The 18776-nt window shown below is 45.0% G+C and overlaps 1 pseudogene; it reads left to right on the top strand.

Annotated features, from left to right (window-relative positions):
- Window positions 1–4228: 4228 nt before the first annotated feature.
- LOC117854301 (ubiquinol oxidase 1a, mitochondrial-like) overlaps window positions 4229–18776 on the top strand; it is a 93595-nt pseudogene continuing 79047 nt past the window's right edge.

The raw sequence follows: 18776 nt of genomic DNA on the forward strand, positions 1-18776 counted from the left end.
TCACTTGGGCTGCAGCACACAAGAGTGCTTTTGACACATTGAAAGATAAGTTAACCCATGCCCCTTTGCTCCAACTCCCTGATTTGACTAAAACTTTTGAACTTGAATGTGATGCTAGTGGAGTTGGTTTGGGAGCTGTGTTGTTACAAGAAGGAAAACCTGTAGCATATTTCAGTGAGAAGTTGAGTGGGCCTAGTTTGAACTATTCTACTTATGATAAAGAATTGCTTGCTCTAGTCAGACTTTAGAAACATGGCAGCATTATTTATGGCCCAAAGAGTTCGTTATACATTCTGATCATGGATCATTGAAGCATATTCGAAGTCAAGCAAAACTAAACCGTAGGCATGCTCGCTGGGTTGAATTCATTGAGTCCTTTCCTTATGTCATCAAACACAAGAAAGGGAAGGAAGATGTAATTGTTGATGCTTTGTCTAGACGTGATACCATGCTTTCACAACTTGATTTCAAATTTTTTGGCTTGGAAACAATAAAAGAGCGATATGCCCATGATGGTGATTTTAAAGATGTGTTGCAGAATTGCAAGGAGGGAAAGACATGGAACAAATTCGTCCTCAATGACGGATTTGTATTTTGAGCTAACAAGCTATGCATTCCAGCTAGCTCCGTGCGTATGTTATTATTGCAGGAGGCGCATGGAGGAGGGCTGATGGGACACTTTGGTGCAAAGAAGACGGAAAGCATCCTTGCTGATCATTTCTTTTGGCCCAAATGCGGAGGGATGTGGAGAGATTCATTGCTCGCTGCGCAACATGCCAAAAAGCTAAGTCACGCCTTAATCCTCACGGTTTGTACATGCCTCTAACTGTTCCTAATGCACCATGGGAGGATATTTCTATGGATTTCGTTTTAGGACTGCCTAGAACAAAGAAGGGGAGGGATAGTGTCTTTGTGGTTGTGGATAGATTTTCTAAGATGGCACATTTTATACCATGTCATAAGACCGATGACGCTACTCATGTTGTTGAATTGTTCTTTCGTGAGATTGTTCGTTTGCATGGTGTACCAAACACAATTGTTTCAGATCGTGATGCAAAATTTCTTAGTCATTTTTGGAGAACTTTGTGGGCTAAATTGGGTACTAAGTTGCTTTTTTCCACTACTTGTCATCCCCAAACTGATGGACAAACCGAGGTTGTGAATAGAACTTTATCTACCATGCTTAGGGCAGTTTTGAAAAAAGAACATAAAAATGTGGGAAGAATGTTTGCCTCATATTGAGTTTGCTTACAATCGTTCACAACACTCTACTACTAAAAAGAGCCCTTTTGAGATTGTTTATGGTTTTGTGCCTCGTGCCCCTATTGATTTGCTGCCTTTACCAACTTCTGAGAGATTGAATTTTGATGCTAAACAACGTGCTGAGTTGATGTTAAAAATGCATGAGACCACAAAAGAGAACATAGAGAACATGAATGCTAAATATAAACTTGCTGGTAGCTTAGGAAAGAAGCATGTTACTTTCGAACCGGGTGATTTGGTTTGGCTGCACTTGAGAAAGGATCGGTTTCCTGATTTGAGAAAGTTAAAGTTGCTTCCGAGAGCTGCTGGTCCTTTTAAAGTTGTAGCTAAGATCAATGATAATGCATACAAACTTGAGTTGTCTCCAGATTTTGGGGTCAGCCCCACATTTAACATTGTAGATTTGAAACCATATTTGGGCGAGGAAGATGAACTTGAGTCGAGGACGACTCACATGCAAGAAGGGGAGGATGATGAGGACATCCCTTCCAATGATACAACCATGCCTACTATGCAGCAAGGACCAATGACAAGAGCCCGTGCACGAGAGCTAAATATCAGGTTAACTCGTTCCTCGCTGTCCATAAACCCTCATCTCAGAATTGGATGCTACTAAGTCATTGTGATGATTTTATTATTATTAGGAATGATGGAGAGGAGCCTAATGGATCAACCAATCAGTTTGGGCATCAAGATAAAACAATAAGAAAGCACAAGATCGGACATCAAGTTCAGACTTCAAGTTCGTACAACCAGGCAACATCAAACTGATGTGGTAATATTTCTCAACTCCGGATGTTGTTTGAGGCATATGAGTACTCATTGGAAAGATTTTGAAGTCTACTTTCAGATGGATCCAACCTCATGACAAAATTCCACCGGAGCTGAGCAGAATTGACAAAGAGACTTTCGGCCTTCCAGTCTTAGGCTGAAACCCTTATATCTCGTGCAGCCCACTAGGGGCCCTTTCCAGCTTAGGGTTTACACCCTCCCATGCCTCCTTGCTGTTGCCCATGTATAAATACATCTAGCAGCCACCAGGATGAACTTGGGTTTTGTTTAGATGCAAGTTTAGCTACTGCTACTTCCTAGTGAACGCGTGTGTCGACTAGACCACCCGATTTGCTTGATTCAAGACCCCAACTCGTGATTCAGGTTTCATTTGGTTCAGATCCGTGTGTTTATTTGCTTGTTCATCTTGTTCTTGTTTGTTCTCGATTGCTAGCAGGTTCAAGGGTGTTCTTGGCTCGGCAAGAACAACCAACGTCGGAATCGGTGTACCTGTTGCTAAGGCACAGCATCCTGTGATTGTTGTAGTCGGACAGCCAACGTTGATTCCACCCCCAAATCAAAGTTACTCCTCCTCTCATCGAAAGATTGGGAACAGCCCCTGCCATATCAATATGAGCATTCATCCTCGGCCTTAGTACCGGTTGCATTTTGACCCGGTACTAATGCTAACATTAGTACCGGATCCAAATTTGGAGGTCCCCGGAGGTCTTTAGTACCGGGTCATAATATCACCTGGTACTAAAAGTGACCATTTAGTATTAGGTGGTGTTATGACCTGGTACTAAAGGTGCTACAATATTTAGTACCTGGTCATAACACCAATCGGTACTAAAGGGTCACTTTTAGTACCGGGTGGTGTTATGACCCGCTATTTAAGGTCTCTTCACGGGTTACTTCAAAAGGAAAGCATATCTACCTTCATCACATGTGATGTGGTCTCTTCACGGGTTACTTCAAAAGGAAAGGATATCTACCTCCATCACATGTGATGTGTAGGTGAGATGGTAATGAAGCCTCACACGAGGCTTGAGGTCATGAGTTTGAATCCTACATGTTACGCGTGTGCGGGCATGTGTGGGTGCCTCCCGAATGTTCGCCGTATTTTTTCTTTATTTTTTTGGCGAAAAACACAACGAACCGGTACTAATGAGTACCCTTTAGTACCGGTTATTTGACCCGGTACTAAAGGACCCGTACCGACATAGAATACCGGTTGTACAACTGATACTAAAGGGGGGATTGGAAATCGGTACAATTGGTCGTTTGCCCAGTAGTAATATAGGTTTTAGACGAACTGAGTACTCGAGGGAACAATGTCAAAGCGAGCCAATAAATGTATATACATAGAGTCACACAATGTTGCATGACGACTCTAAGATTGCCACGAATGATCTTCTAAGATATGCCACAATCTACAGCTGAACAAGCATGCTCTAAGACATGCAATTTGTAAAAGAAGAAAAAGGGAACAAGTGCTATTGGTGACCTAAACACTAGGATGCTCAGCTTACACCGAATCACCGATAGTAAATGAAAGTAGTAGAAATCCTGAAAATTTAAAATAGCGAGAGAAAAAGGCACTCTTTTCATGTTACTAATTCTAATTCTCTATTTACCACTAAGCTTGTAGGCCCTAATCAGCCAGCTGCCAATTTGGCAACTACGGGGCTGTTTGCTTCCCGGCCGCAGATATATTGCCACGCCGTGCGTGTGGCAGTGCTGAACTTGCGGCGCCATACCTGTGAACTGGCTGGCTATGGAAATCTTGTGGCGTGCTGCAGCTTATTGATGATCCAAGCACCTGCAAGATTTTTTTGGCGACGCCAAATCCAAGGCGTGGCAAGCTGGGGCGAGCAACCGAGCGCGCTCTCTCGGCCCCTCCCCTCTTCGCTTATATAAACCCCTTCTCTCTGTCTCTGCACACAACACATCACAAATTCACAAGTTCACAAGATAGTTGGTCTTAGGAATTAACCGCATAGGCAAGAAGCAACAAGAAATGGCCATGGTGATGAAGTCAGCGCGGCGTGCCGTGGGGTCGGCGATGATCACGATTCTGGGAATGTGTCTTTTCTCGATGGGGTCAGTTGCTGGCCACTCACCCATGTCCATGCTCGGGCCAGTGGTGCATATGCCCTGGATAGCACGCGCTCACTTGGCTAGTATGACAGCTATGGTGCCAGCACCAGGCTGCTTCAATGTGGCGCTGACAGACACCACTAAGGAGAAGAAGAGAGAGCACGAGGAAGAGGATGTGAGCTACTGGGGCATGGCACCGACCCGGGTCATCAATGATGACAGTATCGAGTGGAAGTGGTTGTGCTTCATGGTACGTATTGATCGTCCTGCCGCGTCGTGAGTTCATGCCGATTATGTTAGTTGGTTTCATTGTGACTTCGAATTTAATTTCACCGTGGAACTCCATGGCCGATGCTTCTTATGAGAACCGCTCAATTTGAACTTGAATTAAGTGAATTGACGGTCATGCCAATAGAATGAGAGTCGACACTTACTCATCTTGCGACGTGTCAAGTGACAACCCACGCCTAGTGATGCAAGACTCGGTGCAATTCAACATAACTATAGATTAATCCGGTAGTCTCGGTAGGTATTTCACAACATGCCCAAGCTCGAGCAACACCAACCGTACAAATCACACATCACCACATGAACCATAAAGAGCAATTTTAATCATTACACAAGTTCAACGATTAAGATTACAATTTCATTACAAACATGGTTCAATTCTGAAATTTAATTAAATGAGCTCCAAAATATAAGTCTTGGACTCGTGACAACAACAACATGAGATTAAACATTAAGGTTTAAGTTTTCTCAACATCTCACCCAAGAAAAGAGCACATCTACACAGCGGATACAATAGAAAAAAATGCAAAACAAATGATGGTGTCATTGCCCAAAAACACCACCGAAGCAACAAACAATCGTTCTAGTCACTCATCACCCACCCTCAGATCGGTGGGGTAAAAGTGACCGAACACGGCCTCTAGTTCACCTGCAACTTTAGTGAGCGATAGCAACATGAGTACAAAAAGTACTCGCAAGTCTTATGCAAATATATTACAAGGAGCATGCATAAGGGTGAACAAGGAGTAAGGCTTTAAGGTTAAGTAGATTTGCAAAATCCTATCTCATCCTATCTTTAATTTTTGACCATAAGCATGTGAATAACACCCTATGGATATCTAGTAAGTTTTATTAATCTTGCCTAAACCCACCACAAATTTTAGTTGAAAACAATTGCATCAACATGGTAACATAGATCATAAACATATGAACAAGTATCAAAAGCATCCGATGACTCTACGATGAATTCATGGGACTTGAGCTTGCTCATAACCGAGAGAGCGGCAATTCAAATTGATTTAATGTTGCAAGGGTGTTCTCTTTACCCACACGACTCGAGGACCTTGCGGCTCGCACACTCGATCAATGGTGCGCAAGGGGGGGGTACTCATGCCAACCCTTTCCAACCCGCCCCAAACTATGAGTAAAACACGCCTAGCTTGTGTGGAGGACAACCTAGGTCCACCAGAGATACTCCTAGGCTCCTCTACATAGTCCAAGGACCACACATCTAGGACTGTGCCTCATAGAGTGAGTCAAGTAAGGTATTAGGCTTATTCATCCCATTCGGGAACATGTGGTAGCACGAAAAAGGTGCTCAAATCAACATCAACAATGGATGGTCCTTAGTCGACTCAAGCGGTCTATGTCACCGAGACTCCATTCTCGTGGCCCTACACACCACTCAAATCTCGTATCCAATTAACCATCATGTTCATTTATTCAACAACATAAAGAACCTTAGTAGAAATGATGTTGATTACCCTATAACCATTCCCTTACTAAAGTGATCATTCTATGATTAAGCATGGATAAGCAATTACGAGATTAATTCATTATTACCCATACTACTCGAGCGACAAGGTATATGATAACAAAGCAAGGGAGGCCATAAAAACAAAGATATAGGTTCTAATAATGCAATAAGATAGATAACCCACGTGCATCCCATAGCTATACATAGTAACAATTTATTTATAAAGTAGGATAAGTATGCATAGCTGCTTGCCTTGGTTTTCCTCGGGCTCAACCTCAACCTCTACTTTGGCCTCGGCTTCGGGCTCAACGGTCACGTTCTCCGCAAGTTGCTCTCTAAAATGAATGAAATGCGTGCATGCATTAGAGATGATGCTATGAGTGCAAATGCTCATGAAATGCATGGAAAATAATAGAAACAGTAAGAAATGAATTGTTAACAGAACAATCTAGCTAAAAATAGTATAAAATCATACAAGAACGAGGAGAGAGTATTTTACATGGTAAGCCAAAAGGAAGCACGAAATTGCAAGATTAAGATCATTTGTCGAGAAAAAATATGAAATAAATTATACTGACAGAAGACAACAATACAAAATCATGAAAATTGGATTCTCATCAAAATCAATTTTCAATGTGGAGATGTAAAATAAACAAGACAAACTACCATTAAGCACATTAAATCCTAAAAGGCATGGAAATCAACCAGAAAAGCATCAACATCATTTTTACTGGATTCTATGCAAAAAAACACAGGCTAACAGAAGTGTATTCAACACTTTTTCAATTTTCCACTAATTATTATGCAAAAAACAAAATTAAGATAGCAAACAAGCATTGGATTTAAAATAGCATGCAAACCATAGATTGCACTAATACAAGTTGCAGATCTAGAACATACATGACAAATTGAAACTAACAAAATTGGGTTCACAATTTTTGGACCACCACATGATGTATAAAGCATTTAACAACTCTTAGGACAAAATAAATCATAGCACCAGATATAGAACAGGAACATAAACATGATCATTTTTGAAATAAACTAGATATCGTCAGGAACACAACAAAATAAGTTTCATATTTTTAGCATTTTTCTACACATTTCTATGCATTTCCCAAATTTGTAACCATTTAAATCTAGGAAACAAAAGAAAACTGCGGTCATCTAGCATTAAAACCCTCAGATCTATTGAACTCTTGCACTTAGGTCCCTAAAACTTTCCCATACCCCCTCTCCTTCTTTCTTCTTCCCACACAACACCCCCCACGCGTGCGCACGCACACACACAGAGGCACTAGTGTTGCACGTCGCGTGGCTGGCCATGGCCCTAGCTGGCGGCGGCGGGGGGAACGGCGCGGCGCGGTGGGGTCGCGGGCTGTGCCCCAAGGTCAAGGGGCTCACCGACAAGGCTCAACCGCGAGGAGGAGGTGGCGTAGTGGAGCTCCAAGGGCGGCGGCGGGCGGCGGACGGTGGTGGCCGGCGAGCGCCTTGCACAAGAGAGGAGGGCGGCCGATGAGTGGCGGAATAGGTTTGTGGGCTTGCGAGGAAGCTTCGAGCACGAGGAATCGGCCGGTGGCTTACTATCGGTGGCGAATCGGGCCGGCAAAGGCGGCGGCGATGCTTGGACGTGGCGGCGGCACTGGTGGCGGATGGGGTAGGGTTTGGGGGAGCAGGCGCTTGAGCTTACAAAGGAGGAGTAAGGCAAGGCAGGGGCGACATTTCGCATGGGGCAGAGTGACGGTGGCCAGTTCGGCCATGGTAGCGTGGTAGGTGCCGCCGGTGCTGCCCAACGGGCGGGCGCGCAGGCACGTGAGAGGAGGAAAAGGAGTTTGATGCGTGGGCCCGGCCAAGTTCAAACCGTTCAACTTTCCCCACTCAAATAACACAGCTATAGGAATACAAAAATCTCTCAAAAAATAATTATTCGAAAGATAAAATCACAAAGAACACAATGCCACAAGAATCACCTCAAGAACTTCTCAGGTTTTGACAGAATTGACAAAAGAAAACAGCCAAAACTGAAACTTAAATGAATTTTTTAGCATAAGGAAACATAACTGAAAAATTAAGTAAAATTACTGTAAAATCATCAAATTGCACCTGGTATTTAAATAAAATAACATAGCAGGAGGCACAGTTTCATAGCAGAAATATGAGTTGCTTCACAAGTTTGAATTTCAACAATAAACAACAATCATGTGAACTTAAACAAATGCATGGCCATGATGCTGAATTATGCACAAATGATGTTCATGATGCTCATGTTAACATGTTAAACTTGTTTTGCAACTTCGGATCGTGACAAATCTTCCCCCTTAAGAGAATCTTATCGTGAGATTCAAGTGATGAGTTGAAAGGTAGAATGGAGGGATAGCAAGGAATTCATGAAAAACCCCATGGTTAGAGAGGCCACATTCACCTAGACATGTTAATTTAACCAAGAGATTTCACAAGGACATGGTTGGTTAGTGAGGGATTAGTGAGACCTTTTTGGTGGTGATTGTGTACACATATAAAGATATAGATAGATTAATTAACACAAGGAAACATGGTGTGCTCGGTGTAGGTAGGGTTTACTCATCAGAGAAAACCTCGGGATACTCTTCTCTCATTTTATCCTCACGTTCCCAAGTTGCTTCATCTTCGGAGTGGTTACTCCATTGAACCTTGACAAACTTGACATCTCCCTTTCTCATATTCCTCTCAATGTGATCAAGAATACTAATAGGATGCTCATCATAAGTTAGGCTCAGTCGAAGGTCAAGAATTTCCAAGTCCACATTTTCAGTTGGCACACTAAGACACTTCTTTAGTTGAGATACATGAAACACATTATGAACGACGGAAAGTGATGGAGGAAGTTCCAATTGATAGGCCACGACGCCGATTCTTTTGGTGATTTTGTATGGTCCAACATATTGAGGAGCCAATTTTCCCTTCACTAGGAAACGACAAGTGCCCTTGAAAGGAGAGACCTTAAGGTATACATGGTCACCAACTTCGAAATGTAGCTCACGACGACGAAGATCAGCATAATTCTTTTGGCGACATTGAGCTACGTGAAGGTTCTCACGAATGGTCTTCACTTGTTCTTCAACCTCCATTACGAAATTGAGACAAAAGAAAGGTCTTTCCTTGGATTTGAACCAATTGATAGGAGTTCTACACCTCCTTCCATAGAAAACTTCAAAAGGGGATATCTTGATACTTGCTTGATAGCTATTGTTATAAGAGAATTCCGCAAATGGCAAGCAAGTTACCCACTTCTTCTCATAAATAAGCACACAAGCCCACAACATATCTTTTAGGACTTGATTAACTCTTTCGGTTTGACCATCGGTTTGAGGATGATAAGCGGTACTATAAGTGAGATTGGTTCCCATGGCATTGTGAAGACTTTTCCAAAAGTGAGCAACAAATTGAGGACCACGATCGGAGACTATGGTTTTTGGGACACCATGGAGACATACTATTCTAGTGAGATATAGCTTCGCATTTTGCTTGGCAAGGTAGGTGGCTTTTACCGGAAGAAAGCGAGCCGATTTCGTCAATAGAATCATACCCTTGAGAAGCCTTCGGTAGGCCAGTGATAAAATCCATTGCAATGTCTTCTCAGTTCCAAGATGGAATAGGCAAGGTTTGAAGGGTGCCGGTCAGTTTGAGATGTTCGGCTTTAACCCTTTAGCAAACATCACATTTGGCAACATACCGAGCGATTTCTCGCTTCATGCGAGTCCACCAAAACCTTTGCTTGAGATCTTGATACATTTTAGTACTTCCCGGGTGAATAGAAAGTTGAGAGTTATGAGCTTCTTCAAGAATGAGACACTTCAACTTGGGGACCTTGGGCACAACAACTCTCTTCCCAAAGCAAATGACGCCTTGATCATCAATGGAGAAACATTGGGCCTTGCCCTCCTTCTTTAAAGCAAGAATTCGGGCCATCCCTTTGTTATCCCTTTGAGCTTCTTTGATTTGGTCATAAAGATCAGGCTTAACAATGAGAGTAGCAAGAGAACCTTCTTTGACCATCCTAATTCCAAGTTTTTGAAACTGATCACATAGAGTGTTCATGTGAGGTTCAATGGTCAAACAATAGCACCTAGCCTTGCGACTCAGCATCGGCAACAACATTCGCCTTCCCGGGATGATAGTGGACTTCAAAATCATAATCCTTGATCAACTCAAGACATCTTCGTTGTCTCATATTAAGGTTGGATTGGGTGAAGATATACTTAAGGCTCTTCTGATTGTTGTAGATATTGCAATGATTACCAAGGAGATAGTGACGCCATATCTCTAGGGCATGAACAATAGCCGTAAGTTCTAGATCATGTGTGGGATAGTTTTCTTCATGACGCTTAGTTGATGAGAAGCATAAGCTACCACTTGACCTTCTTGCATAAGGATGCACCCGAGACCAATGCGATATGCATCACAATAGACATCAAAGCTCTTGTGGATGTTTGGTTGAGCAAGAACGGGAGTGGTAGTGAGATGAGATTTCAAGGTTTGGAAAGCTTCTTCACACTCCTTGGACCACTCAAACTTGACCCCATTCTTCAATAATTCAGTCATAGGCCTCGCAATCTTTGAGAAGTTTTCAATGAACCGGTGGTAATATCCCGCTAGCCCAAGGAAACTACTAATGTCAGAGACACTTTTTGGTTGCTCCCAATCAACAACATCTTGCACCTTACTAGGATCCATCGCAACGCAATCCTTAGAGAGAACATGACCAAGAAAAGGTACTTCTTCTAGCCAAAACTCACACTTGCTAAACTTGGCATAAAGGCGATGATCTCTAAGCCTTTGGAGAACAATGTGAAGATGACAAGCATGTTCTTCTTTGGTCTTGGAGTAGATAAGGATGTCATCAATGAATATCACAACAAAGACATCAAGATCTTCCATGAATATGCTATTCATAAGGTACATGAAGTAGGCCGGTGCATTGGTTAGATCAAAGGACATGACGGTATATTCATAAAGTCCATACCGAGTAGAAAATGCCATTTTAGGAATGTCTTCTTTTCAGATCGTTATTTGATGATACCCCAACCTTAGATCAATCTTAGAGAAATAACGAGCACCGGATAATTGGTCAAACAAGATATCAATGTGAGGAAGAGGATATTTATTCTTAACGGTTACTTCATTTAATGAACGGTAGTCAACAGACATCCGTAAACTCTCATCCTTCTTTTTCAGAAAGAGAGCCGAGCATCCCCAAGGTGAGGAGCTCAGACGAATAAACTCCTTTTCCAATAAGACCTTGAGTTGCTTTTTCAATTCCTTCAACTCGTTAGGAGGCATATGATAGGGACATTTTGAGATTGGAGCCATTCTGGGTAATAGCTTGATGGCAAACTCAACCTCACTATTGAGAGGCATTCTCGGTAATTCCTCTGGAAAGACATCCGAATACTTGCAAACCACGGGAATTTCTTCCAATGCTGTGATTTCAGTACCTGACATGGTATAGAGACAAGACTCTTCTTTATCAAGAGAAAGGGTGACTCTCTTGCCAGAATAGTGTAAAAGATCCACTGTGCGAGGTCCACACTTGATAATCCCATCATGTCTACCCATCCATTTCATTCCAAGAATAACATCCAAACCCAACTTATCTAGTATGAGAAGATTGGCTTTAAAGATAACTCCCTCTATGAGAATTGGAACCTTTTCAACAAAATATCTAGCAATGATTTTCCCACCCGGTGAGTCAATGATATATGGGAATGATAGGTTTTGAACATTAAACTTATGATGTAGCCCTAGACTCTTGTTGATGAATGAACGAGTAGCTCCGGAATAACAAAAAAACTACGGTGGGAGAGGAATTTATGAGTAGCATACCCTAGAGTACTTCGGCATCCTCTGGAATTTCCTCCACGGTGAGATAGTTGAGGCGGCCATGCTTTGGAGCTTGTTGATTCTTGTTCCCTTGACATGTAACTTGAGGTAGAGGGTTTCCTTGCCTTGGTGCATTGGGAGCACTAACTTGCCTTGGAGAGGGGCAATTCTTAGAAATATGGCCCACACCACCACAATTGTAGCATGGACCCCTTGGACCACCACTAGTATTGTTCTAACTAGGGTTGGCGGGCCTTGATACTTGTCCTTGAGAATTGGAAGGGCAACACATAATCCACATAGGACGTGGGGGAGGGGCACCCGGTGTACGAGGAGGAGGAGAAGGCCCCATACACGGAAGTGAAGAGCTACCTCCCGCCAAAGTAGAAGTGGCACGCTTCTCTTTGCTTCAAGCTTCTTCCTCTTGTGCTCGGCTTGGATAGCCACATCAACCATATCATTAAAATCAACAAACTTGTTGGTAGAGAGCTTGTCTTGCATTTCCTTCGAGAGCCCTTCATAAAAGCGTTCTCTCTTCTTGGCATCACTAGACACCTCCTCGGGAGCGTATGGAGCGAGAACGTTGAAGGCATGCAAATAAGTCATCACATCATTGTTGCCTTGAGTGAGGCTAAGAAATTCCCTTGGGAATGTGATAGGCGCGAAACACCGTCCGAAATTCCTCCCAAGTGAAGCGGTGGTCGCGCGGCAAGCACACCACGCCACCAATCTCCAGCAGCATCTTGAAGTTGATGAGCGGCAAAGAGAACCTTGTCATGCTCATCACACCGAAGGAGACCAAGGTTTTGCTCAATAGTACCAAGCCAATAATCCGTGTCGAGAGGGTCCTTGGTTCCACGGAAGATAGGAGGGCCGGTGCTAAAGAAATCCCCATGACCATGCACCGGGGGTGCCTCCCTCCTAAGTGGATTGCCCATGTTTTGGACAAGTTGTTCAATGAGCTGAGTCTGTTGGACAAGCACATCATAAGAGAGGGATTCACGGGAGGGGGAGGAATATTATCCTCGCCCGAGGCTTCACCATGCTCAAGGCCCGAACGGTTCCTCATCCTGTCGTCCAATTAGATTTGGTTAGCGATAAGATAAAGATTTAGTATAGATTGGATTGTGGTCAAAAACATTAGAGAATAACACATGTATAGAGTGTTAGAAGGGACAAGATAACATTGATAGATTTTGGACAGCAAGTATACCACTGAGTTTAGGCTCAGTTTTGGACATCAAAACAGCGAGAAAATCATGATAAAGTTGCTCCAAAAGATAACCCATATGTATATTAACATGTATGCAATGTATGGATGCAATATGATGCTTCTTCACATCATTCTAAGCAATTAGATTGGCCCAAACATAAATTTCAGTAAGCAATAAATTAAATGAACATGATATAACTTGCACAAATGAAGCAGGATATGAAGGAATTTAAAGGAACAAGAACCATAATTAAACCAACATTAACTTAACAAGTTGCAACCACCAAAGTTCAAAAGTTTAGCACATAGGGCACGATACATAGTAAGCATCTACGTCGTGATACAAGAGCAAAAGCCACAACCCATCCTCTTAACTACTCTCAACCCACCACAACTTGCTAAGATTTTGATGAGAAGGTTCACAACGCGAAGCGTTCCAGGGCTCCCAAAAGAGTCTTGTGAGTGGTGCGCACTCGGGGAAATTGGTGCATGTGCAAACCCATGCAGATAGGGTTTAGCCTAGGTTGAGCTTCTGCCCAAGTATCCATCACAAGCAGAAAACGGTGAGAAGGGGCTGCCATCTCTTGTGTCGTGGCACTCAGCAATCCATCAAGAACGTACCTTGGCTATCGGTGTTTAGACCTAGCAACCTACCGAGGGGTTACCCAAGGTAGTGTTTTATGCGTGGGGCTTGCCAAAGACCAAGAACTCAAACACATGATTTAGATAGGTTCAGGCCGCTTATGTCGTGTAATACCCTACGTCCTATGTGTTGGTTGGATTGTATTGATTGATCATCGTTTGGAGCGGGTCCCTACCTCGCCTTGTATTGCCAGGGGTAGGATTATAGGTCGGTTGTTTACAAGAGTACTAGTCAGACTCAACCAGAGAATCCTACTCTAATTGCTATGAGTAGTTTCCTAATCCTCAACTAGTCCCTGTTCTCCACATAGACCACGCCATCCTGCACCGTAGTCTCCATGTTTGACACATCTTGGTGTACAACCCCGTATGTAGAACTGTCCAAGCCTCCCGGTGGGCCCATAGATGTATGGCTGACAAACCCCGAGTACTTTTTAGTCAAATGCAGCAGTTCTGAGTACTTCTGTAGACATCTCCAACTAGTTTGTGATGCTCTTTTTGAGTACTCGATCGGATTGAGTCTTCGAATGTGCTCGAGTACTGCCATGCGGCTAGAAGGTGCTCAAGCCTCATTCAACTTAGTCTTGAATCTTGGATCTTCAATCTTGAATCTTTATATGGAAGTACGATGAAAATCACACTCCATATGGAGTAGCCCCTGAGCCTTAGGTTGAATCAAAGAATCAGGCTGAGGGTCAATCTTGTAATTTCACATCTTTTTTCCCTTAAAACCCGGAGAAAAAACTTTTTTTCCAATGGGCACGTGGCACACAACCCCTGAGCTGTTACATGACTAGTTTGGGTATAAGGGTCAACCACTGGTCCATGTGACCGTTCGTCTTTAGAAATCTTATCTCTGCTGAAAAACTTGGTAACTGTTCCGGCGATAACTGATGGCTTAAAAAATGGAATATTCCCCATAATTCTCGCCACTCGATTACCTGTGCCGCGGTTATAAATACCGGAGGAATCTTATCCCTTCCAGTTACCCGAGCTAGTGCGCCCGTTCCTCTTCTCACTGTTGCCTGAGCGCCGCCGCTTGCCATCCTCGAGCACTATTGCCCTAGCGCCGCCGCTTGCCATCCTGTAGCACTGCCAAGAAAGAGAAGGAGATCAAACTGCCGGTGCCCAAGTACGGGAAGACCGACCAGACGGCGCTGCTGACTCAAGCCTACACTTGGAAGAAATCTATCTTGAAAGAGGCAGACGTCCAGGTACTGGTGAATGCGAATCTTCTCCAGGAGAAGGAGTTTGTTGATTGAAGGGAAGCATCTGGCAATCCATGGCCACTAGAGAGCTACCCGGATGAGACAGTCATCTTTGCGCACTTTGTTGAGCGTGGGCTGGCTCTATCGTCGTCCAACTTCTTCAGGGGTCTGTTGAGGTACTACAATCTGGAGCTAGTCCACCACAAGCCCAATTCTATTTTGCACAATGAGATCTTCGTGCACCTCTGCGAGTCCTTCCTGGGCATTCAGCCCCACTTCTAGTTGTTTAGGAAGTTCTTCAGAGTGAAGCCCCAACCTTGGATGGACCACACAGAAGTAGTCGGAGGGGCAGGGATCTAGCTTCGGAAGTAGTTCAAGAGCTAGTACATCGAGTACAAACTCATAGACTCCCATTCTGGTTGGAAGCAATGACAGTTTTATATCGGAAATCACGAGCCCCGTCTTCCCAAGGTCACTGGCCACCGTCCAGTGTGGAACAACTACTGGCTGGATGAGCCGAGTACTGCTATGGCTTTCAGCTGCCGGACTTGATTGAGAAGATTGCCTGCCTCAAGAAGGATGCCCTGACCAGCGTTGGTGTAGCCTTCAGGTTCACGAGGAGGCGTGTCCAGCCCCTGCAGTTGCATTACATAGTAGGGTACGACTACTCAGGTCCCAATGACCCATGTGGATGACGTCGGAGGAGTTGTCCCCTGATGAAGTGATGGCGCATTTGAAATGCTTCTTCAAATGCTTCAAGTGTATACCGAAGATCTTGCGACAGCACTACGCCACTAACCCGCCGAATTCTGTAAGTACCCGTGGCCTGCAGCTCCCTAGTACTTGTTTTGGCATCTATCACTTTGCTAACTAGTCTTTAGTTTGCAGGATGAATTGAACTTGTATGTCTCCAACCCTCCTCCGCCTGGTGCCCACGTCATGCCCCATGCACAGTCCCTTGTGGCTGTGCAGAGGGCGCTCGAGGAGGACGAGGAAGAAGAGGAGAAGGAGAGGGAGGATTCGCCAGACTGGTCCTCCTTCAGCAGCTCTGAATCAGAGGCTGCTGAACAATATATTGTCAAGCCCCATCTTTCCGACAAGGTAGGGTCATTTGCTGGGACGTCCAAGCATGCAGCGAAGGCTGTTCAGGAAGTTGAAGTGGCACCACCCCCGAAGAAGGCGCGAACTGCCGCCGCCAAACGGGTGGTTAAGAAGTCATCGGCCGATGAAGTCCTATCTCAGGTAACAAGATCCTGAGGATCGAGTACCTGTACACTGTTTTGCTTTATCACCAGAATTTAAGTTTGACATTGCTGATGTGCAGGTGGTCGAGGTGGAGACAGAAGTGGAAGAACCGACTATAGTAGTCGTGCAGCAGAGGCTGCTGACTATAGAAGAAGTTCCAGCGTCGAGTACCCAAAGGGAGAAGATGGCAGCTAAGGCTGCCAAGGATCCAACTGTGATCCGGCGAGCCATGCCAAAGAAGTTGTCACCTACCGTCAAGTCACTGCGCCTAGGAACTGGGCCCTCCATCAAGATAAAGAGGGCCACTGAGTAAGTATCTGTGTACCGATGTTAACTTGATGTCGTCGAGTAGTATCGCCGAGTAGTATGTCATAATACTTGTCTCATTTCAGGAAATCCACCAGTGTGGAAGCTGAGAGACCAATTACGAAGTCTGGGGCTGATAGCAGCAGCCGCTCAGCCTAGGAAGTGATCCTGGAGTCTGAAGTTCTGCCACCGGAGGAGCAGCCCGCACCCAAAGTCGCTCCAGGTGCGGTGTCTCTTGTAGCTGCACGTATGCATGATATCATGTCATCATTTGATGTATCTGTAGTGTTGGAGGTATGCCCTAGAGGCAATCATAGAGATGATGATATTCAATTGTATCCATGTTTTATATTGTGTTTCTTGAATATCCATTAAAGGCTACTTGAATGGATTTGCAATTATGTGAATTGTGTGTGAAACTCTTTACTTGTATGGTTATTCTAAAAGTTGTCCCTAGTCGGAGTTCATATGAGGACACACATGAATATTAGACTAGCACATGTATTAGTTGATGACTATGTTTCACAAGTCATGGACATGGAGATGTCAAACTAATAATGTGGGCACGTGTAGAGACATGTGCTAGGACTGACCTAACACGAGTTACATAGTTCTCTCTTTATACAATGTGTACGCTTTGTCCTTAGACCTGAGATTGTTGCATGTACTCAAGATGTGGTTCGACTTACTTAGGGGCTATCAAACGCTACACCATAACTGGGTAGTTATAAAGGTAGCTTTCAGGTTTGTCAAGAAGCATGCTGTGAGGCATGGTCAATCAAGATGGAATTTGCCCTCTCTATTTGAGAGAGATATCTCTGGGCCCCTCGAGTGATCAGATTTGGAAATGCATGGCCATGCTACGTGATGTTATGAGTTAACCTAGAAAGGGATTTTGAATCACAGGATCGAGAAAGAGTGGTCAGCTTGAAGCTAGACCAAATATCGTGAGGCAAAGGGAATAGCATGTACGTGATGTTGTAATGGTTCGCCTAATATGATCTTTGTGTGTGTATAGGAGTTGGCACGTCTTGCTAGAGGCCGCTACCAACTATTGGATGAGTAGGAGTACTCGCGCCATGTCTATACGTATACGAACCTATAGGGTCACACACTTAAGGGGCTGGAAGCCTAATTGGGATATGATCTGAATTGGACCAGGTTTAAGAGTACTAATGGGCCTCAAATCGAGAGGCTCATTAGGAACCTCTATATATTGAGGGGTGGGGGCGCCCTAGGGTTTAACCTTTTGGTCGAACCACAGCCGCGCCCCCTCCGACGCCCACGCCTTTGTTGTAACTCGCGAACCTAGCAGTCCGGCTTGCGATGCTTCCTCCCCGCATGTGTGGATACCTTGGAGGTGTTGCATCTGCAGCACTTGGATGAGCCGCCGCATGAGAGCTTGATGAGCCGACGACAAGCTTGACGAGCCGCGGCACAAGAAGGATGTCGCTGCACGTGGATGAGTTGCTGAGGAGCTGCTCGACATCGATGTATTCGACTGCTGTTGGGGGGAAATATTAAGGACCTCCTTATACTCTTTAAACAACGGTCATAAGGGCTCGGGCCCACTTCCAGCAACAGTAACCTCTGCCAACCTGACCCGACCCCTGGGACAAGGGGTCGGACGTGACGACCCCCCGAGGCCACTCCTCATTTCAGCCGAAAGAGTTCTGCCTCGCCCGACCCCCGGGCGAGAGGGGTCGGACGCGTTCGATCCCTCGCGGTAGGTCTCCGCCTCGCCCGACCCCGGGTGGAAGGGGTCGGACTCGCCCGACCCCTCGACGCAAGGCTCCGCCTCGCCCAACCCCAGGCGCAAGGGGTCGGACGGATCCAGACCCATAGGACAGAGCTTCACCTCGCCCGAGGGCGGGCGCAGATCAGCGGACAAGGGTGCAGATCTCGTGGGCCCCCACTGATCTCGCCATAAATGTGATGCGGCTTTGGTGCGCAAAAAGGCGCCCGCGCTCCTCGATGTGACCCGCCACAGTTTTCGGGCGGCGCACTGTAGCCATGATGATATCTGATGATGAGGTTTAGAAGTACTAATGGGCTTCGGACCAAGAGGCCCATTAGGAACCTCAATAAATAGAGGGGTGGGGCGTCCTAGGGTTTCATCCCTTTGGACGAAACACATATGCCGCGCCTCCTACGCCCTTGCCTTGTTGCAACTTGCAGACCTAGCAGTCCGGCATGCGACGCTTCCTCCCTGCACGTGTGGATACCTTGGAGGTGTTACACCTGCAGCACTTGGACGACCCGCCGACGAGCCACGATGAGCTGACAACGAGCCACGGCACGAGGATGATCTTGCTGCACGTGGATGAGCTGCTGAGGAGCTGCTCAACGTCGACGTGATCGAGTACGTGTTCGACTACGCTGATCGACTTCTTTGCCCCGACGC

Source organism: Setaria viridis, chromosome 1, assembly GCF_005286985.2.
Source record: "Setaria viridis chromosome 1, Setaria_viridis_v4.0, whole genome shotgun sequence".
Classification (NCBI taxonomy): domain Eukaryota; kingdom Viridiplantae; phylum Streptophyta; class Magnoliopsida; order Poales; family Poaceae; genus Setaria; species Setaria viridis.